The following is a 23,649-nucleotide window of genomic DNA, read 5'->3' as shown; positions in this document are numbered from 1 at the left end:
AATCAGCTCAAACAACACGTGGTTAAAAAAAACTGAACAAAAGAAAGACTTTTCACTGTTATAATAGATTGATTTCTGGGCGACATTTATGACCGTAGAACAATGTAACAAGTATATTGATCATCTGTACAAAGTTGTGCCAGTTTGTATATGTATGAACTGTTCTGCAACTGGTGATGTCCCAAAACGGATATTTTGTGTTTTTCCTTATATAGAACATATTGTAAACAATTTCTTCTGTGCGCAACTCCTGTTTCATTTTTCAAGGGATTTTGGGGTTTACATTCATAGAAAATGGAGCACATTAATGAACCTTGCTTCTTACAGTAAAAATAATGGAATCAGGTTTCTTTATTTTGTCTTGCAGCAACAGTTTTGGGTATTCTTTACATTTTTTTGCGTGTTAAGTTTCTTTAAATACCTTAATGGTTGCACTTCAAGTTTTGTCAGCAATGACAGCTTCAAAGAATTTCTTTTTGTTACTGGTTTCCTGGCTGTTTTCTGTGCATTCAATAACCTTTACTTCCACTGTTACATTTGAGTTATCTGGTAGCCAAATAGCTTCTTCCAATGTTAACCTCCTATAAAGCAAGCATTACACTTAATATGACAAATTAAAATACTCATGTTTTAAAAATACATGTATCGAATTTGTCATATAACACGTCTATAAGATAATATGTTATAGCTTGCATTCTTTTATAATTTCCTTGCAGAGAATTTGTTGATAAAGAGCATTTATTTTAAAAGTTGTATTTCTGTTGTTTTTTTGCAGAAAATTTGTTGATATAGTGGCTTTGATTTTAGTTAATTTTTATTGTCCATAGCCGTTTCGAAGAAAAAAGGGGATATAGCTTAACATAGTCTATTCTTGGGTATATTTTGTGTGCGGTAGACAACTTTTTCATCAATAAAGGGATTTTAAAATAACTAGGCACAGACATTAACAATAATAAGACAACATGTCATGCGCAACACCTAGACCCCTACCTTAAAAGTCAAGGTCATACTTGCAGGTCAAAGTCTAAAATTGTCTGTTGCAGGGTATGATGCTGAAAATCTGGAAACAAAGTGATCCCTCGGAAGCATTTATCACAACAAAATTACATGAAAATTGCAGACTCGGTTTGATTGAGTCTGTACATGACGGATAATGAATAAGTACCACATCCTTCACGGCCCCTAGCACCGGCTGTGCGGTACTCTTAATAGTGCTAGCATCTATGATCCCGAAGGACCAGAAAAATATAAAAACACTGAAGTCAGGCCAATGTAAATAAGATGTCATTGGTGTATTGCCCACATACCTTGTTTGATGACTGGGCTTTAAAATATAGCCTGTAACTGACCGTATCCTGTATTAACTTTGTATTTTTCACATTTTGTGGCTTTAAAATAGTGATAACGGTGACCATTTATATAGCTGAGGTCGGGCATAGCATTTGAAAAAACATAGATACAAGGAGGAGCAATCATCTTTACACGTCCTCTTAACCGTATATTGTACAAGAATCCAGATCTGATTTGTTCTGTAATACAATAGACATGATGACCTGCAAACATTTTCACAACATTCAATAAGAAAAAAGATCAACAAGGTAGAGCTGCATTCAAGTTTAAATAGTTTTAAATGTATTAAACAAATTTAAACATATACTGAAACAAAAAAGAAACTTTCGCAAAGTATGTGCCAGTTGTTCAAGGGTACCACTTAGATGTACACACTTATATACATGTGGTAGCTTGTAAAACTCGTTTTGTTTGCAAAATCGGTCAACTAATCCCCGTGTAAAAGCCCGATATGTTTATTCAACATTAAAATCGAGTTTCAAAAGGATTGAAAAACTGTACTAACATATCTACATTCAAACTTGGAGAAAGTTTCTTTTTTGTTTCAGTATATATTGTATATAAATTAATTAATAACCAACCAACCACCTTTATTCAGTCAAATTCATTTAAATGTTTAAAGTCCATATGTGCCCAAGTTTTTATCAAGATTGATTGCTGTTTTACGAGTTCCTCGTACTCCACGTACTTTTACCTCTTCCAGGTTTTTGTTTATTTTGACAATTAATTTCCTGACTTTCCTGACAAGCTTTCCTTGTCTTTGTTTTTCATAATTCTTCGCTCTTGTGTATGAAAACCTTTCCAATCTGGATGAGGCATCTGGTGGTGAGTTACTGTCACTCTTTGTTCATAATTTTCTTGCAGTGCAATGTTTGCCATTCCTAACGTATTCGTTAAAATCCAATTAAATTTAAAATATGTAAGTAGTGTGAAGAAATTTTAATCTTCTAGTGTACCTGTGTTAGCATTTAAATGCTGGCTACAAATAAAAGTAAAGATCGTTGGACAATTTAGGAAATTGTAAATTAAAACCTTGTCTACATATCACAAATGTTGAATTTAACAATGCTGTCTTTTAATTTCTGTTTCAGTTGGTCACAACTTACATCTTCTTGTGAATCTTCCAGCTTTAACTGCTGTACACAATGAATTGGGGTTTACATTTATAGCAACTGGAGCACAGTAATGGGCCTTGCTTCTTACAGTGAAAATAATTGAATCGGGTTTCTTTATTATATCTTGCAGCAAGAAGTTTGGGTTTTCTTTTACAATTTTTTCATGTTCAGCTTCTTGGTTGCACTTCCAGTTTTGTCAGCAATGACAGCTTCAAAGAATTTCTTTTTGTTACTGGGTTCCTGGCAGTTTTCTGTGCATTTAATAACCTTTATTACCACTGTTACATTTGAGTTGTCTGGTCGCTCAAAAGCTTCTTTCAATGTTTACATCCTATAAAACCAAGCATTACACTTAATATGACAAATGAAAATACACATTTTTAAAAATATTGAATTTGGCAAATAACACGTCTATAGAATTGCGTGTTGCTTTTTATAGAATTGTGCTATTTATAGAATTGCGTGTTACTATTCATAGAATTGCGTGTTTCTATTTATAGAATTGCATGTTACTATTTATAGAATTGTGTGTTACTATTTATGGAATTGCGTGTTTCTATTTATTGGATTGCGTGTTTCTATTTATAGAATTGCGTGTTTCTATTCATGTGACAAGACAGACCAACTAAATTTATAAAACGGAAACGTTAAGATATGTTCAAACCTTTCTATGTTTGCTTTTAGAAAAAGTAAAAAGTCGAGCGTTGCCCCCGCCCGGCGGTGGCTCTTGTTCAATTTATTATATTTAGGTTGTGTTATCACTATTTATTGTAATTATTTATAATACACGGATTGACAGTTTCCAAACTAGCAGACGACAGGCTTTTCTTATCAGTAGAATTGTGAGTAAAGATAACCGATTGCGTATCTCACTGTATAAAACATATGTAAAATGGTCTGACTTGTAGAAGGTTTAACCGTAAATTTATTAATTTAAATACCTTCAGTGTCAAACAATGAGACGAAGCTAAGATCACAAGCTTTTCATTGGTGAAATAAATTTTAAAATCGGACATTAAAATCACCCCAAACTAGCGGTTTAAACACGGCTAAATTTGCATTCTTTTGCATTTGAGATATTGATTTTACTCGAAGCTAAGGGAAACAACTCTTGTTTTTTTTTCACTCGATATACCTTGGTTATTTACGTAGTTCATATAGAGGCTGTCAATTGGTGTATTATATCATAATTAATATCCCATAATTATATTTTAGTTAAATACGCATTAGGAAAAGGTAAAGAATATTGTTTAATGAATATTATATTGGTGATAATAACGTTATATATTGTGTTCATCATTTGTTTCAATATATAATATTCTTTACGTTAAAAAAGTTTTTTCTAACGGATATTTAAAAGTTTTATTGATGAAAATGTGTTAATTGGTGGAGACAGAGAGAGTTTATAAGTATAACAAAGAGAAAACAGTGCTTTATATTACATTTATTGTTACAACAAGTGAAGAGGCAGAACAAGACAAAATCAGGATAAACTAGTACATGTATTAATCAATAACATATTTTATTTACACGAAAATACAAAATAGTTACCTCAACATGAAATAATCATTATCAACAACAACAATATATGTACAATACTTCTACTATGACATTAAACGTTTAATGACTACCTGTACAGACAAATATGATTAAAGCAAGACAAAACAAAACAAAAATCTAGTATTTTAAATAATCCAAGATTTAAACAAAACAAAAAAAAAACAATATGTATATTTTTACGTAACAAAACATATATTTTTTACAAAACAAAGTCGACGCCGTCATTGACAGCACCACCTACAGCACCACAAACTACATCCTCGTCATTTCACAAAATCACTCTAAGTCGACGGTCCGTACAATGCAGAACAAGCTTTCAAAAATGCTGTTGTTGAAAGTTCTGAGTCTTGATATCTTTCCCAAAAGTCTTGAATGATTCGCTCCATTCTAGTTGTACATACAGATCTGGCCCTGTTCAGAACTCCTGTTCGTAGTGTCTGACCAACGGTCTATGCTTCCCTACGCTGAAGTGGAACTAGCCTGTAGAAGGACATCGAACATCCACCTGCCTTCCTGTTGATACGATGATGCCAGCCAGTGGAAGGACATAACAAATGTGTAATTACATCTTAAATTAGAAATAATTGATAAATTTGCATTTAGTTATACGAATCGTAATTCTTATACAAATAGATATAATGCATTTTTAGCTCGACTATTCGAAGAATATGAGAGCTATTGTAGTCGCCCCGGCGTCAGCGTCCGCGTCGGCGTCTGCGTTGGTTAAAGTTTTTTGTAAAGTCAAATATCTCAATTATTACTTGAGATATTCAATTGAAACTTACAATACTTATTTATAGTTACAAGGTACATCAGATTGACAAGTTGGATAACTCTGCCTACAATATTGACAGAATTATGCCCCTTTTTAACTTAGAAATTTTGGTTAAAGTTTTTTGTAAAGTCAAATATCTCAATTATTACTTGAGATATTCATTTGAAACTTACAATACTTATTTATAGTAACAATGTACATCAGATTGACAAGTTGGATAACTCTGCCTACAATATTGACAGAATTATGCCCCTTTTTAACTTAGAAATTTTGGTTAAAGTTTTTTGTAAAGTCAAATATCTCAATTATTACTTGAGATATTCATTTGAAACTTACAATACTTATTTATAGTAACAATGTACATCAGATTGACAAGCTGGATAACTCTGCCTACAATATTGACAGAATTATGCCCCTTTTTAACTTAGAAATTTTGGTTAAAGTTTTTTGTAAAGTCAAATATCTCAATTATTGCTTGAGATATTCAATTGAAATTTAAAATACTTTTTTATATAGTAACAATGTACATCAGTTTGCAAAATTGCATAACTCTGCCTGCAATATTTGCAGAATTATTTGCCCCTTTGAAACTTAGAAATTTTGGTTAAAGGTTAAAGGTCTTCAAATATATTTACTTGAAACTTTACACATGCACTTAGGGTCATAATTGGAGGGTCATAATTGTATGTCACTGACCAAGTTCCATAACTCTATCTTGCATTAAGGCTGATTCATACCCCCTTTTCTACTTAGTCTCTTGGTTTTTGTTTACATGCAGGTTTTACATATCTCAAAAACTATCAAAGATATTTATTTAAAACTTCACATATACATTAAGGGTCATAATTGTTTGTCACTGACCAAGATCCGTAATTATATCTTGCATTAAGGCTGATTTTTCTCCCCTTTTTCAACTTCATGATAAATTCATGGTAAAGTTTTTGTTTGTAAGCTGTTATCTCAATAACTACTGAAGGGTTTGTGCCTTTTTTGGGACAATTTTATGCATTCATAATAATAAAGCAGTTATTTACTTGATAAAACATCTTAATAACAAGCCTTTGTACCTTTTCTGTCAAATTTATGTATTCATAGGTAATTAGTATTATTGTACTCAATAAAACACCCTCGTGACATTACCTTCCGAATAGTCAAGCCAATACTGTATAATTAGACTCTCTCTAAGGCCTATAACATGAATTTATAAAAAAAAATTAGCCCTTTTTGAACTTCAAAAATTTAACATTATCAATGCTCTTTTACTATCAAGCACTTAGAATAGTCGAGCGTGCTGTCCTACCGACAGCTCTTGTAATGGTAAATAATTTCTTTATGAACTAAACAATGGCTTTTGTCCATGGATATGAGAAGTAGTGGTATATACCAGTATTTTGGCTACTAAAGCAGACTTCATTAACTCTTCATTTAATCAAATAACTTATAAACTTTTACCAAAAATATTGTCATTACCTTCTACATCATTATTCGTCCGTACCGGCTGGCGGAATACACACCACGAACTCACTGGGAATGAGGGATTCCCAATCCATTGACGTTCAAGGTAGCTACAGAACGCTACAATCTGTGTTTTTGTGGATCGTCCCTGCGTCCATGTTGGCACTATATGGTTGACTGGAAAGAAGGGAAGTGCCATCAGCTGACGCAAAAACTTGTGAGTCTAAAAAAGTAAATATTCAATAACTAAAACGTACTATATAAATATTTCATTTCTTTATCAAGTAAGCAGAAACATACATGTTCATTGTGATTAGGTAACACAAACAATGATAAATTCATCGGGACTGGATGTTAAGTTCAGTGTACGTATCATTTTACACTTATTTTATTAATAGGAAATACATATCTAGTTTAAATAAGAAGCCACGTATGACTTATTCTCTTACATTCTTCCTTGCATTGTAAGTGGTGGAGAACCCATTGGCCCGATCCTGACCCCAAACTGCCTGACACTAGTGGAAGACACCCCTTTTTATCTACATCCTGACCAAATTCTTTTCGGACTGCATTCCATGCCGCTAAATTGTAAAATTAACATGCAATACAAATACAAAAAATATGCTTAATCAAGAATTATATGAAAGCGGTTTTCAACCTAGGTCTTGTTTATTTGATAGTTTATGCCATTTAAATCATTATTTTTTATGTAAATTATGAAGTATGAAAAGATGAACTTGATATAGTAAATAATGAAGAGTACAACTGATATATACATACCGTGCTCAAAGTCAAGCATGAAACCCTTAACTGATGCACTTTCCAGTTTGTCTCGGTTCTGTTTTAACTTTTTAAAAAAATTGAAACTCTACCACTTGACTTGGATCCTAGCGTTGGCACCTGGTCATTGGAACCTAGTGTTGGCACCTTGTCATTGGAACCTGGCCTTGGCACCTGATCATTGGAACCTAGCGTTGGCACCTGGTCATTGGAACCTTGCGTTGGCACCAGGTCACTGGAACCTAACATTGGCCCCTTGTCAGCTGGAGAAAAATCAGCTACTGAAATAAACAAACTCTTACCATTTTAAGATTACAAAATGTTTCATGTTTATCTATGAATTATCTTTTTTTATTTAGGTTATTATATTTTAACTTTTTTTTATTTGGTAGTAACATATTGTAAGGCGTTCTTTAAATGTTAGTTTCTTGATGTTTGTTTTCATTCATACAATTATACAATTATTTTTTTTAATTTAACCAATTTGAAAACTGCCAACTTCTTTCCTTTTTGAAAAATACATTACAGCCAAATATTTTGTGATCTATTGTATAATAATGCACAGTTGCTCGTTCGGTGCTTATAACAACACACTCAGCGTTTGTGAATTATTCATACGCACTGAACTCTCAAGCATGCATTATGTTTGTTACTTAATAGAATAGAATACATAAGAATACAGAAACTCTCTTAACTTTAGCCTTTGACTGTACAGGTTTAGTCAGTGTGAACACCTTGTTTTCAGCTTTACAAACAGCATCAGATTCTAAAATTCAGAAATAAATGGCAATTAAATACTTTGTGTAAGGATTTTAATATAACATACTAATAGATGCATAGACTAGTGCACTGAAAATTGAAATACAACATGTGTTATTGTATTGAACAACTGACATATTGTATCCAGTAAGGTTTTATCTCAATATGGCACAATCCATTATTTATTTAATTTACTTTTTCACTTGTTGATAACTGCTTTAATGTTAGAATGCCTCCAATATACGTTCAGGGTCAGATTGAATTTCATTACGGAAACTTATTGCTAAATGGATCATTTTTACATGTGATTTCTTTAGTATTTTTGCTTATCACTGTGTAAACAGAGTCCGTTATTAATAGTATATCAAGGAGCATTCTAGAAATTTCGCAGGTACAACACGATGGACACTTCTTAAGTTGACTAAATTACCTTTAAAACGTTGGCATCATCAAAATGGTACTTTAGTGGCAACTTGGCATTGCTAACGAGGAGTTTCTTGGCAGCTGCAAAAAGGTAAGACATTATGTTTAATTATTTAACTGCTTTAATAAACTATAGAGGACAAGTTGAGACCCCCCCCTCCCCCCCCCCAGTGAACTCGAAGATTTGAAAAATTATTTCAATCGATTTCATTTAGATTGCGAGAACCGTGACGTCTCCACTGCCTCATTATATCCATATTTCTCAAAATGAAATAGAAATTATGAATGCCAATAATAATAAATAATCATTATGCCATCATGCAAAAGAAGCGATGCCAAGCCATGTTTTATGCCCCCGGATCAAAGATCGTGGGGCATATTGTTTTTGTCCCATCCGGGTCCGTCTGTCTGTGTGTCGAAACTTAAACATTGGCCATTTCTCGAAATCTATATGAGATATCAACTTGAAACTTCGTATGTGGATACGTCTCAATGAGTAAAAGAGCAATGCACAAGAATTATAACTCCTCCTTCCATAATTTTTGAGTACTTGCCCTTTGATTTTCTTATACTTTTATTTTTTCTTGGGCCATATCTCGAAAACTATATGAGATATCAACTTCAAACTTCATGCCTACATACATAAGTTTTTGATATTTTTGTATCACTTATGAGCAGATTATGTACCACTTAAAGAGCTGAACAGATGATAAATTTGTTTGTTTTGTTTTTTAAATTTTCAGTTGACAGGTCACATACTAAATAATGAAAACTTATAGTTTTTGTTTAGATTTTCAGAAGAAATGTCATACAATACTAAATCAACCTGTAAATATTCATTTATTGCATGAGAAAAATATTTTAAAGCAAGCAATTGGTGACAGTGATCTTAAAAATTGACGAATTTAAGGAAAGATTTTGGTACGAAACAGTTTGAGTACAAATCAATTCTTAACTTTAAGGAAATTATCTCTTGTATTACATCAAAATACTGGCAAATTCTTTAAAATAGACATTTTATCATATTAAAGCTTTTTTTTATTAATTAGTAGCCAAAATAATAAATATTATGAATAAATGACTTGAAAATAAAGTGGATACGATGAGCCTGAAACGAGGTCAAGTAAAAAATAATAAAATTTCAAGCAGCCATATACCGACTATTGTTGCTTGTAAAGGAGGCGTGTTCTTTCAGATAATACTCTAAGGAAGAAAAACATGCCAAAATGTCTTGCGTTATCAAAATTCTATTTTATTTTTGGAATTTCTATTTTTGAGAAAAGATTATTTCTTGTTATTTTCATTTTGTGCCATTTTTTTTTTTTTGGGGGGGGGGGGGGTCCCTCCCTTGTATGTTTTCATCATCTATCTAACTAAAAATAACCATTCAGTACCCTGCAAATGATGAACATTGTAATTTTTGGAGTGTAATAAAAAGGACCTAAGATGAGGTTACATTTTGACCAGTATGAATATTCATGATTGAGGTATAACAGGGGAGGTTACTCCAATTTGGCATCGCTAGCAAAAAGCAAATTACAGTTCCTTCACAGTGCACTTCTGCAGAGACCTCAGTCTACATATAAGGTTTCGTGTCATTAGTTCATGAGGTTTTTAGTATTAATGCTCTATACAAAGAATAATTGTGCAAAATGAAAATGGAAAAACTCCAAACTCTTACTGCTGATAACGCAGATAACAACTTCATAATTATACTTTCTTCGCAAACTCGGCCTTGATCATCTCTCCCTCTTTGTATTAAGTGGCCTTTTTTAAAGGACTTACTATGCTTTTACACTCTATCACTGACATCAATTTACACTCCCACTGAATCAGAAAACATCGTGGTGCAACAGCCATATCTCTCCAATTTTTGCGCGCTTTAAACTTTGGTAAACCGCTTACTTCAAAAAGTAACATGTCGCTTAGCTCAATGAAAATTTATATACAACTGGTACAACGTATCATAACTCATAAGAGATACGGGATTCGGAGCAATATTGTCAAAATAGTATTTATTGTCTCTATTTAAATAAATTCATGCCCCTATAAACAATATTTGTCGATGTTAATCAGTAAATTTCCAATCTTTAAATAGATGTCACGTCTAGTTGACCACGTGACAGGTTATTTTCAGTAGAAACAAGCATGCCTGCAATGTGGAAGTAACTAAATATAAAACGGTCGTTGATTGGTTAAAATTATCATGAATTTGTAATTTGTGCATTTTTCATCCAATCAATAAGCACGTCGCATTGTTCGCTGATTATGATTTCATAATGGCTAAAATCGGTTCCGGTGAAATTAATTGTCAAGAAACAACGACAATTGGTAATGTAAAATAATTAAATACTGGCAATTATCACTTGCTAAAAAAAGTACACTATCTGTTTCAACAAAAACTTAATAATTGCAACGTGTTGTTGTTTAGAATCTGCAAAACGAGGTTGAACACTTCGTAGTAACAATTCGTCCCCAATTCTGGTCGCTCCATAAAATCACCGGAAAGCAATGAAATGTCATAAACCACTTATATTTCAAAATGAGTAATTAATGAAGTTAGATTTTAAATAAGTGCATGCTTTTATATAATTATATTATATAATATATATTCTGTTTATCTTTATTCTAATGCACTAGCAATTTGAAACCACTGCCCCCACCACCTGAGAATAGCAGTTATTTTAACTTTGAGCTCCGCAAACCCTAGGTAAAGTCTCTGACCTGCCTGTGAGGGCTTCGTGGAAGTAAAAACACCGCTTAATGCAACTGCTCTTCAAAAACAAAAACTTGCCATGGTGGTTTGCAGTCTTTGAAATTAGCACTCGCCCGATCACCATGGCGAGTTAAAAATATATCGGGCGATACAAATAATTATTTTAACCCGCCCGACAGGAAAGAAAAATGTCTGACAATCCTTCAATCCTATCGAACATTGTCGCCTATAAAAAATAAAGTGATATAAGATAAGATTTATTTGAAGTCGGCGGCAAGGTTACCGTGCACTTGCAAATGACATATCATCCGACTTTGTTTCTCGGCTTTCTTTGTTAATTAACTTCAGGTTTTATCTGAACCGGTAACCATTATTGTTTTGTTTCTGTGCAAGTGCCATACTTTTTTTGTCCAAGCTATTTTTGGATATATGTAGGATTCAGACAAAGATGAAAACGACAATGACAACAATATAATTTCAGAACATGCTTATGTTAATCTTAAAGTTTATCTTGTTTTATTATTTAGTTAGTGAGTATATCTAAAAGTCCTAATTTTGAAAACACCGGGGCAAATATTTGTTCTTGCATGGCGGGGCATTTAGCGGCTTTTTAACCTCTTGAAAATATCTATCCTGCGAGAGCTTTACCAGGCATTTGCAAAGCTCATAGTAAAAACCAACGCTATGCTACGGGGTTGGGGGGCAGTGGTTACAAATGACTAGTGCACATGGAAAGTGCATTTTGAAGAATCATTATTAGCTTTTTTGTTTCGAAGAAAAAGTCGAGCTATTGAGATCAGTGAGTCGTCTTCATCGGCGTCAGTGGCAGTGTCGTGCAAAAACTTTTATGTGGCTTATAACTTTCTTATTACTTGATGGATAGCTTTCATATTCACACACATGGTTGCTTGGGACAAGGCCTTTTCAAACATGCACTGACCTTTGACCTTGGCCTTTGAATGACCTTTAAACAGACGAGTGTTAGAGTCGAACAACTCTTGTTCTATAATAAATGCATGATTTCAGAGAAAATATAACATGTACATTATTTACTTACATGCACCACCACGAAACATGACAGAAAGAGCCTCTCCCCAGCATGCACATCAACGTTTATTCAACGTTAAAATATGGTTGAAATAGGTTGAAAATGGGAGTTGATTTCAACGTTGATTCAACGTTACATCAACATTTATTTAACGTTGAAGGTTAGTTCTTAACCCTTCAAAAATGATAATGTTACTTAAACAGTGTTAAAGGTGGTTGAAATATTGTTGGCCAATGTTGAAATAAGGTTGATCGGTTGTTAAATAAATCAAATTAATTATCTCATGGGCTGTGTTGTTTTTTTTATGACTTTTTTCTGACACAGATTTTTCTTTTTTATATCCATATACAAATTTGTAAATATCACAGAAAATTCAGACATATTTACAGAACTTTGTGTATCAGTCTAGTGACCGGTGAAAGCTAAATGCAACACTACCAGAAATTTTCAATAACCCGTTCCTTTTAACAAGACTTCATATTACGCAAAATTCAATGACAGGAGGGGCTTGTAATTTTCAGCTTGAAAATGCGGATCCGGCCATTGATCTTAACAATATCTAGTTTACAGATAAAATACTGACCTTCTTTGTATAAACATACACCCTGAGAAGTTTCAATTTGAATTCATCATAGCATTCAGCCAATGTTTGATCTAACTTTGCAGGATGTCCTTGAAAATCATATAAAGATACTTCAAATTCATCAAGACTGCCAAAGCAGTTGTGTCCATCTGGGAAGAAGAGGTCTTTACCATACTGTAAAATTTCTAATAACTTCGAATCCACGGTGACAGATAAATGGCGAATGCCCCCACCACACTGACTCCGAACCTGTTTGTAAGTTTAAGTAAAAAAGTCATACTGTTTTATACCCACCTCAACCCTTCTTTGTGTCTTTTTTGCATGCTTATTGCCTTGTAGTTTTGAACACTTCTTTGAGAGGAGGTTTTTCTGTCTTATTCTATCCAGAGTATTCTCAGTCCTGTGATCTGTATTCTTTAAACCCTTGCAAAATGCAACCGTTGCCACCCTGTCTCTGGTCATTCATGCTGAGAATGGCATCTGCATCAATCTGTAATTTATAAAATAAAAATGATGTAAAGCATTCACATAATCTTTATAATCCAAAATCAAAAATACTGTACATCAACATGTGTACCCTACACGACTAGCATCCGAATGTATTGCTATATTGCATGAGGGACCAGATGATAATTTCCATAAAATTTGGCTTGCAAAGATTATCTTGTTTCAATAGCTTGTCTCTGATTATGCACTCTGTGCTTTTTAGTCCCCTACCGGTTTACCAGAGGGGACTTTAGGTTTACCCTCCGTCCGTCTGTCCGTCCGTCAGTCCGTCCGTCCACAAAACTGGATCCCGCGATAACGCAAAAAGTTCTGAAAATATTCTAATGAAACTTGATATATGGATAGATGGCAGTATGGAGATTATGCAAGTCTTTTTCTTTTCTTCCTATGTTGAAAATTCTGGTTGCTATGGCAACAAATAGACTGAAAATATGGCAAATTTTACACATAACCTGGATCCCGCGATAAAGCAAAAAGTACTGAAAATATTTTTATGAAACTTGATATATGGATAGATGGCAGTATGGAGATTATGGACGTCTTTTTCTTTTCTTCCTATGTTGAAAATTCTGGTTGCTATGGCAACAAATAGACTGAAAATATGGCAAATTTAACACATAACCTGGATCCAGTGATAACACAAAAAGGACTGAAAATATGTTTATGAAACTTGACATATGGGTAGATGGAAGTATGGAAATTATGCACATCCTTTTTTATCTTCCTATGTTGAAAATTCTGGTTGCTATGGCAACAAATAGACTGAATTTCAAGATTTCTGATTCTAGTTTTTAAGTTTTTTCACTATAAGTTCTTTATTTCTTAAGGTATTTTCTTCAAACTTTAAATATAAGTTGCTTGTCATCAACCACATCATATGTGACAAGGTTTACAACTCTAGCACAAAATTTATCAGAATTACCTCCCTTGAACTTAAAATTTTCATGAAAAAAAACATTTTTTTTTTTTAATAACTTCTTTTTCTGAATGTATCTACTTCAAACTTCATATAAATGTTTCTTATTGTCAATCAACATTTGTGAGTGTTCAATACTCTAGCAAGACTATTTCCAGAATTATGCCCCTTTTGAACTTAGACTTTTTTTTGAGAAATTGGTAATTTTTACTCCAACTTCTTCAATCATGATAGGATTTTAAAAATGTTATGTTTTGATAACAGGGCTTGTTTAAAAAATAACTTTAGAGTGTCCTTCAGTCCGTCTGTCTGTACATAAAAACTGTTTCCTGTGATCACTTTTAAAGAACTTTTTCAACAAATTTACTTAAAATAGGAACCTAAGTGAATGGCCAATGGCCCTTCAGAATGTTGCTTGGGCTCTTACCGGTAGGGGACTTATGGATTGCTTGCAATACTATGATAATTGCTTGTTTATTTTCAGTTTATTATTTACAGCGCTTCTAATGCAGTTTAGACTTCCGAGGAAAAATGATGTCTACATCAGCAACTAACACACAGCTTTATTTGTGTTGCATGAGTTATGTATCTTTAAAGTAGCTTTTATAACTCTTTGTTGTTTTTTATACCTATTATGTTCAGTACAATCATACACAAATGTACAGTAGATGGTTTCAGAGCTTTAAAATATGTTGATTTTGTTATTTTCATGCAGACTCAAGCTTAATTGTATTGTATTTTGTTAATTTGAGCTGAGCTGAGCTATGATATGTGCTGTAGTGTACTGTACTGTATTTGAAGTTACTTATTTGAGCATCAGGGATGGGTCAATTACATTTCAAAATGTAATAATTAAATTACCATTACAACTTAATTGGTGCTTTAAATTACATGTTACTTTACACACTTTTTTGACAGTACTTTTATTTATAAATGTATTTATATATATAACCTATTAGTGAAGTTATAAAAAAATATAGTATCTGTTATATCAGAAGTATAATTTGTAACTGAAAGTCACAATGTCCATCAATGATAGATGTTTTTTTTTAATTTATAAATCTCTTTGAGATTTTGAAATATGTTGTCAAATGAACATGTGTTATGTTTTTAGTCCCCTACCGGTTTACCGGAGGGGACTTTAGGTTTAACCTCCGTCCGTCTGTCTGTCTGTCCGTCAGTCCGTCTGTCCGTCCGTCAGTCCGTCCGTCCACAAAACTGGATCCCGCGATAACGCAAAAAGTACTGAAAATATTTTAATGAAACTTGATATATGGATAGATGGCAGTATGGAGATTATGCACGTCTTTTTTTTTTTCTTCCTATGTTAAAAATTCTGGTTGCTATGGCAACAAATAGACTGAAAATATGGCAAATTTTACACATAACCTGGATCCCGTGATAACGCAAAAAGTACTGAAAATATTTTTATGAAACTTGATATATGGATAGATGGCAGTATGGAGATTATGCACGTCTTTTTCTTTCCTTCCTATGTTGAAAATTCTGGTTGCTATGGCAACAAATAGACTGAAAATATGGCAAATTTTACACATAACCTGGATCCAGTGATAACACAAAAAGTACTGAAAATATGTTTATGAAACTTGACATATGGGTAGATGGCGGTAAAGAAATTATGCACATTCTTTTCTTATCTTCCTATGTTGAAAATTCTTGTTGCTATGGCAACAAATAGACTGAATTTCAAGATTTCTGATTCTAGTTTTTAAGTTTTTTCACTATAAGTTCTTTATTTCTTAAGGTATTTTCTTCAAACTTTAAATATAAATTGCTTGTCATCAACCACATCATATGTGACAAGGTTTACAACTCTAGCACAAAATTTTTCAGAATTACCTTCCTTGAACTTAAAATTTTCATGAAAAAAAACATTGTTTTTTTTAAAACTTCTTTTTCTGAATGTATCTACTTCAAACTTCATATAAATGTTTCTTATTATCACTCAACATTTGTGAGTGTTCAATACTCTAGCAAGACTATTTCAAGAATTATGCCCCTTTTGAACTTAGACTTTTTTTGAGAAATTGGTAATTTTTACTCCAACTTCTTCAATCATGATAGGATTTTAAAAATGTTATATTTTGATAACAGGGATGTTTAAAAAATAAATTTAGAGTGTCCTTCAGTCCGTCTGTCTGTACATAAAAACTGTTTCCTGTGATCACTTTTAAATAACAAATTTACTTAAAATAGGAACCTAAGTGAATGGCCAATGGCCCTTCAGAATGTTGCTTGGGCTCTTACCGGTAGGGGACTTATGGATTGCTTGCAATACTATGATAATTGCTTGTATAGATATCAGATTAAAACCTCACCAAATATACACTGAGAATGGTAGTTTTAATATAAGGAAAAAGAGACTTAGTTTTGTTTAAAGTTTCAGAAATCTTTGAGTGAATTTGCAACATGTTGCCAGAAATTTGTCAATTTTCTTTCCTTTCAGCATGAACACATCTTAATTATGCAATTCTCCAGTAATAAATTAAATGCTTTTCCTAAATTTGATATCCGTTTAGACTGCATAAGAGGGTCTGGCCAACAACAGAACAATGCATTATAGGGCATTACACATTACTTAAATTTATTGCATTATCCCGTCGCTGAACAGCAATGACATTCAATGAAAAGAAACTTTCTGCAACAGGAATGTTCTTGAAACCAAGCATACTATCAGCATGATCAGTAGTCCAGTTTCAACACAATACCTGTCCCGGTTTCTTCAATGCTGTTTTTATTAAAATAGTTCTGGCATTTGGTTTTTATTTTTTGGTTGATAATTGAAGAAAAATAGATATGCAGTATGAATGTTTGTATGAATATTTTCTTACAGTTTCGGCCAAAAAAGTGACGAAATATTATATCCGTGATATTCATTGCTTATATTCTTACTGCATGGCGCAATTTTGTCTCTTGAATTATTTGTGTTTTTATTCGCAGCAAATCTGCAAATATTTTATTTATTTAAGTAATAATAACACATTTCAAAAGATCAGTTTCTGTACTATCTTTTGGTAAAAATATTGCAAAATTTGGACAACTGATGAAACAAACCTTAGAATGTACGGAGAGGTGAAATCTTTTAAACCAGTTCTGACAGTCTGGAGAGAGATAAAAAGTTTTTTTTCCTGTGTTTAACTCGTCATAATTTTCTTTATAGTAAGTACATTGATTTACAAAATATAGATTTGAAAACTTCTTTTTCAGCATTTTATTATGGGTTACTTTTAAAAAGAATATACCCCCCCCCCCCCAAAAAAAAAAAAAAAAACAAACAAAAAACATATAATGAGACATTTATTTACCAAAGTCAAAAATTATCTCGCCTACGCCGTGACACTGATAAGAATCAATAATGATCGACAGTCCGGCTGAATTATCTGTCACAACAGCATATATTTACCTTTATCGATTAAATATATAGAGTTGCCGATACCGTTAATATACATACCTGGTTGTGGCTTTAAATATCGATCAGTATATACACAAAAAAAACAGGTAGATCTACACTGAAGACCTTTTAAAACTTTTTTCCATGCAATTTGCCAGGAACCAGTCACAGCTTCATCGGCAGCAATAAAATGCAGATAAAGTGCTTTGTTAAAGGACAAACACCGCTTGTTCTACCACTGGATCACATGGAAAAGAGTCAACTCGGCCCTATACCAACTCGGCACGGGTCAACTCGGCACGGGTCAACTCGGCCCACTTTAAAAAAATATATTTAAAGTAGTAATATTAAAAAAAATATCAAACAAAAACATGTTTACTTAATAAATATATCATAATTAAGCTTCTAATTAATTGCAGGTGGTCAGTAATCAATTTTAAATGAATGCGTCACTCATAATTATCACCTAATTAATCGGTATCCTTACGAACACACTGATTGATAATAACAGCCTGTGACAATAAGAGTCCCTTTAATGTCTTTAACCAATTTCATTTAATTTGTTTGTAATTGTCAAAAGCTGAAAATTAAGTCCGTGTATTATACATAATTACAAATATTACAAAAAATAGTGATTACACAAACCTAAATATAAATAATTGAGGGACTTAACTTTGCAGTCACTCTTTGTGAGAATCGCTATTTTGATTGGTTGAATTATATTGTGGGAACAACATAATTAATTTGTTCGCACAACTTATTATCTTGAGGGAACAAGATATTGAAAAAATATCGCAGAAAATAGTTTGTTCCCACAGAGTAAAAAAAAGATTTTCCTCACAAAATTAGTTGTTCCCACAGAATAAATTTTTTTTTTACTCAAATTAAGTTGTTCCCACAGAATAAAAAAAGATTTTTCTCACAAAATATGTTGTTCCCACAGAATAAAAAAAGATTTTTCTCACAAAATATGTTGTTCCCACAGAATAAAAATTTTTTTTTACTCAAATTAAGTTGTTCCCACAGAATAAAAAAAGATTTTTCTCACAAAATATGTTTTTCCCACAGAATAAAAAAAGATTTTTCTCACAAAATATGTTGTTCCCACAGAATAAAAGAAGATTTTTCTCACAAAACATGTTGTTCCCACAGATTAATAAAAGATATTTCGACAAATAAGTTGTTCCCACGGATTATTAAAATAAATCGACTATGTCCTCTCCATGCTTCTGTAAATAACACTATATTCCAAACATTTGAAAAATATATCTTTTTTTCTGCATGGAGAACAGTACGACAAAAATGTATGCACATCACGATATAACAGCGATTAAAAAATTACAAAATGCTACACTCCATACAATTAAAGCTGTGGTTAGAGATATGAATATAACACACACAGAACTTTAATCACAAGAAATATTACGTCACACATATTGACGGACAGAGTTAAACAATTATCAGCTTATCAGTAGATAGTTTTTAGAACATGATAATTATCTGAACTTTTTCCAATAATAAGCAGTTAATATTTATTATGGTCACATATTTTTGCATATCAATTAGGCAGGGAAAAGATTATTTTAGATTTACACAGATAATCATCATAAATAATAAAAGATATCCAGGACATATATGCTGTCTATTTAGTGGTGTATAAGACATCGAGCAATGGGACGTGAAGCCCCATGTATCTCCTATATTATTCATTTTAGCGCCTTTTTCAGTCAAACAAGCGGGTACTTTTCTTAACCTTTGTTCCTGGCAAGTTACAGCGGTACTTAACATATAATATTCTCCAGGCCACACTACAAAAACATCTCATGCTGATTTAATAAAATACCTTGAATTGATTGTAAGTGACTAGCAGGCAGATAATATAAAATCATTTTAATTGGACAGCTCATCACAAGATCACTGTGTGACGGTTAGCAACCTTATTTGAAAGATACCTATTCTAAAAACATATACATGTAATACCTAATTGTAATGCAATCATGACATGGAAATCTTCATAACAGAAGTTATCCTGGGATATCTGCATTTGCAGTCTGTGATCCAAATCAAACAATAAACAGTGATGGTACACTTGTATTACTGTCTGAGAGTGAGAAAGTTCTAGTTATTACCTCTGAATTGATATAACTGTTATTGTTACTGTCGCTGTCACAGACGTTAGGTTCATTATGAACGGCTTTGTTTTAGGGGTCTTCTTTATCAAGGTTGTTATTTATGTGAGTGGGTTTTGGTTTGTGATCTTCAAGGACAGCCTTGTAGACTGCATCACGAACATCTGGATCTGAAAATTTATTTAAAAAAAAATAAAAAAAGAAGACTATCTCAATGAGATGGTTTTAAAGGGATACTAAGGCAAATATATAACATAAAATTAAATTTAAAAAATATACTTAAATCACTCTAAAACGAAGTTTTGAAAAGTGATGAAGATCTTAGCATGTTTTTTCTGTATATATACTATTTAATGTGAGTTTAAAACGTAAATAAGTGTACATACGAGGGTTGTCCCAAAAGTCCGTGACAAATTTTATAGCCGGTTCATTTTTAACGCCAATAGAAAATAATTCACACATATAACCGTAAAGTTTATTATTTAACATTACAACAAATCATTTACAAGACATTTACCCTAGTTACTTAGAAATTTTCAGTATTAACGACATTGGTTTGAGTTGCCGGCGCACGTCAAATAATTTACATTTTGTTATGAATAGGCTGAAATTAATTACGTATATTTCAAATATCTGATGATGTGTCTGCACAATGTCACGTTGACTTCCTCTGCTGCTATGTTTAAATCATCTCTGAAAATTTTAGTTAAATATCTTAAAAAACGAAAAAGATACGAATAAATGAAAATATCTCATATAGAATAGGAAAGTTAAAATGGCGACGTTCGAAGAATTTGCGGCGCAGTGAACATGTCAGTCAGGTTCATGACTATTTCGAGATGACACATGTAACGATTTTCAACAAATATACCAAATATAACAGTTTATATTCTGAGCATTTGTGTACAAAAGGCATGAACGAAACCAGAGTTTTGCGCTACAAAAAGCGAAAATAAGGAAAAACACGGAAAGGAAGACCGATCTTCGTCGCCTATTTCCTACAGCTAAAAACAGGAGTAACGAGACCGGAAGTTCGCGTATAGCAAAAATTAATGTATGCCATCCAAACATTCAACAGACATTAACAACCACATGATTTAAGTCAGAAATTGACGATTTATGGGTACCATTATTGCGTTGAAAGCCATTGAGAGTATTTGAGAATGGCGCCTAATATAGATTTAATGCCGTATTTGACGTTGGACGTGCGCCGCGATTCAGTTAGTTGCCATGGTGTTTATGACATATTTTTGTTGTTTGTTGATATTTATCTATGAAAATTTGTGAAAATGTTTAAATTATATGGGTTAATAACATATTAAAATATCGAATTCGTACCTGTTTTATTTATCTTTTTATCAATCTTGTCACAGAATATTGGGACAACCCTCGTATGTTGAACGAAATGAAGACGCTGGCATACCTTACGAGTAGTTTTAAAACAAGTCATTTGACAGTAACAAACTCTAGAAGTTAATAAAAGTATTGTGGATATTGTTAGATTAAAACAAGTCTAATTAAATCACTCATTTGACAGGTTATTTTACGTTTTAATAGTTCACTGTGATAATTATGGTGAAATCTAAATGCTCTAACCTGACCCGCGCGGGTCAGGTTAGGAAAACAATATTTTTCAGCTCGACTATTCGATAAGAATAAGTAGAGCTATTGCAGTCACCCGAGCGTCGGCGTCGGCATAACCTCTTATGTTAAAGTTTTTGTAAAAGTTCAAATATTTTCGAAGTCCATAGACATATGGCTTTGAAACATTGCACACTTGTTCACCATCATGACCCCAACCTGTAAACAGGAGGAGGTAACTGTATCAAGCATTTTTTTTACTATCAAGCACTAAGAATAGTCGAGCGTTGCTGTCCTACCGACAGCTCTTATTTTAAAATGGATAAATCTTTTTCCCCTAGACTGCTTAGTATATTCATTTCGATAACATTTATCGAAAATTTGAAAGAAAATTCAAATTGAAAATATAAAGATTTTGTCTAAATGCATTATAAGTGAGAAAAACTATGATTTACATAACAGTGATTTTTTTTTCAATTTTCAAAACAACCTGTGGCTTTCTAAGGGGAAATTAATCACGATACATTAGAAAAGGGGGGAAATCTGAAATTTAAATAAAACAAATGAGAAAGGATTTCTACCAACGTATTTAATAAAATTTACGCTTTAAATTTAATTAAACATGGTACATAGAAGAAGCTATCTTTTGGGACAGTTTTCTGTCTTTCAGCCGAATTTATCAACTTAGCATAAATATGTTAGTCAGCTACTCTCAAGTCATGGTTAGCACAGGGCATTTCATGGGGTAAATATAGTATTTTTAGGGGAAAATATAAATATTTTGGGCTAGAGGAAACAGCCTTTATTCATCTGTAAAATATAGGTAAAAAATCACTGCATTACCAATACATAATGAGGTTAAATGCAAAACTTCAGGAACAAAGGTTGCTTTTATTGTATGTGCAAAGTTACATATTTCTTGTATGTGGTACTAGTTTAGTGCACTGAATTCAAGAGCCAAAAATTCTTAAAAACAATAAAAAGCAAACAGACCATACCACAGTCTGGGGATTTCTGGGGATTTCAGCATCTCTTCCAACTGCTTTGTTATTTGATACGTATAAGATTTTCCCTGTATAATGAAGACCTAATCAACTCTGAACTGAAGATGAAAAAGTGCTATTACTTCTGATGCCATTGCATGCAGCAGAGTAATGATGTTTAAGTAAGAAACAAACAAAGCATCTAGGTTTATTTTCATTTTGACAAGCATAAGTTGATGCTCAGTTTGGCCGTGGTTTCTGCTCTGCATAGATAAATGCCAAATCAATACTATGTGATCACAAATCACATGCAGTCTTTGCGAAAGTGCCAGTCCAGCCAGTCATGTCTGGTAAAAATCCCTCCGGTCTGGTACTTATATCAAGTTGCTGGTCTGTTTTACTGGCAGTTATTTTTCAGTGGCTATAGATGTTTCTTTTTCGGTCTGAGATATTTTATTTCGGTCTGGCAGAAGAATATTATCACCAGTCCAGATTGCTGGCAATTCTTTATCCTTTTCATGAAGACTGCAAGTCACATGATCTGTCACTTAATGAACTGAACATAATTTCGCTAACGACTACATGTCACTCCACTCTCGGCCCTCACAAATTATAAGTTTTCTATTAACTTTGTTCCGGGCTCAGGTTACAAATTTTGATCATCCATAACATTAACTATTATTATTTCACAGAGACTTGTTAAGGTGAGCTAAAAATTAGAGCTTTTAAGAGTGACTTAAGTTTTCAAGCATGAACATCTTCTCAGCAATGTCAATACAAAATGCTAAATAATGATAGTGCATGTCAAAAACAACAATCAGAATGTAAAAACTAACATGCAATTCGATTTTTTTTAAATCACCAACTACAGTTGAACCCCTCTTAACTGGCCCCCTCCAAACCGGACAAATGATCTGGTTCCAAAATTTTCACTTGATTATAATTCACCCCTCCAAATTGAGAACCCCTGAATTAAGGATACTGGACAACTTGAAACTAAGAGTTTTTTCCACATAAATCTACCCCTTTAAACAGGCCATGCCATTAATTCTTGTGAAGAAAATGCACACATCGTGCATTGTTGCACACAAAGAAGATGACACTTGTAATTTTCACACTTTAAGTAATTGAAAGTGAACTGTTAGATAGGGAAATTGAAACTGTTTTAAGTAAACCAGTCTCTATCATTTATGTTTAAACTATTGTTTATGATAAAAAAAATGTGTTGCCAAAACAGATTATGATTATATAAAATAAGGTCTGGTCCCGAGGTCATCCGGTTTGGAAAGGTTCCACTGTATCTTACTATATATACAGAAGTGTTTTTTTTTAGTTATATATATTAGATTTTTTTTTAATCCTTCATTTTTTGTTTTGAAATTTTTCGGGTTCCTGTGATTTTTTTTTTCATTAAATCATCTGATCATAATCCAACCAAAAATGTGAATATTACGACGAACATCGCTGAAAAGAAGCAAAATATACAGTAAACCCCTGTCTTAACTTTAATACAACGTTAATTTTGTTGTATGAAGCTTCTTGTTCAATAAGTGATGA

General features: G+C 32.7%; 1 long non-coding RNA gene across 1 annotated transcript; it reads right to left on the bottom strand.

Annotated features, from left to right (window-relative positions):
• Positions 1-3,854: 3,854 nt before the first annotated feature.
• On the bottom strand, positions 3,855-12,672 carry LOC132745260 (uncharacterized). The gene is made up of 5 exons (XR_009627815.1): positions 12,565-12,672; positions 7,036-7,801; positions 6,705-6,836; positions 6,271-6,478; positions 3,855-4,593 (listed from the first exon to the last, which is right to left on the bottom strand). It is a non-coding gene; the product is annotated as an uncharacterized LOC132745260 (long non-coding RNA).
• Positions 12,673-23,649: the final 10,977 nt, after the last annotated feature.

Source organism: Ruditapes philippinarum, unplaced genomic scaffold, assembly GCF_026571515.1.
Source record: "Ruditapes philippinarum isolate M1 unplaced genomic scaffold, ASM2657151v2 ctg12929_1_1_1_1, whole genome shotgun sequence".
Lineage (NCBI taxonomy): Eukaryota > Metazoa > Mollusca > Bivalvia > Venerida > Veneridae > Ruditapes > Ruditapes philippinarum.
Note: the sequence above shows the minus strand (reverse complement) of the source record. Positions and strands in the feature narration are given on the sequence as shown.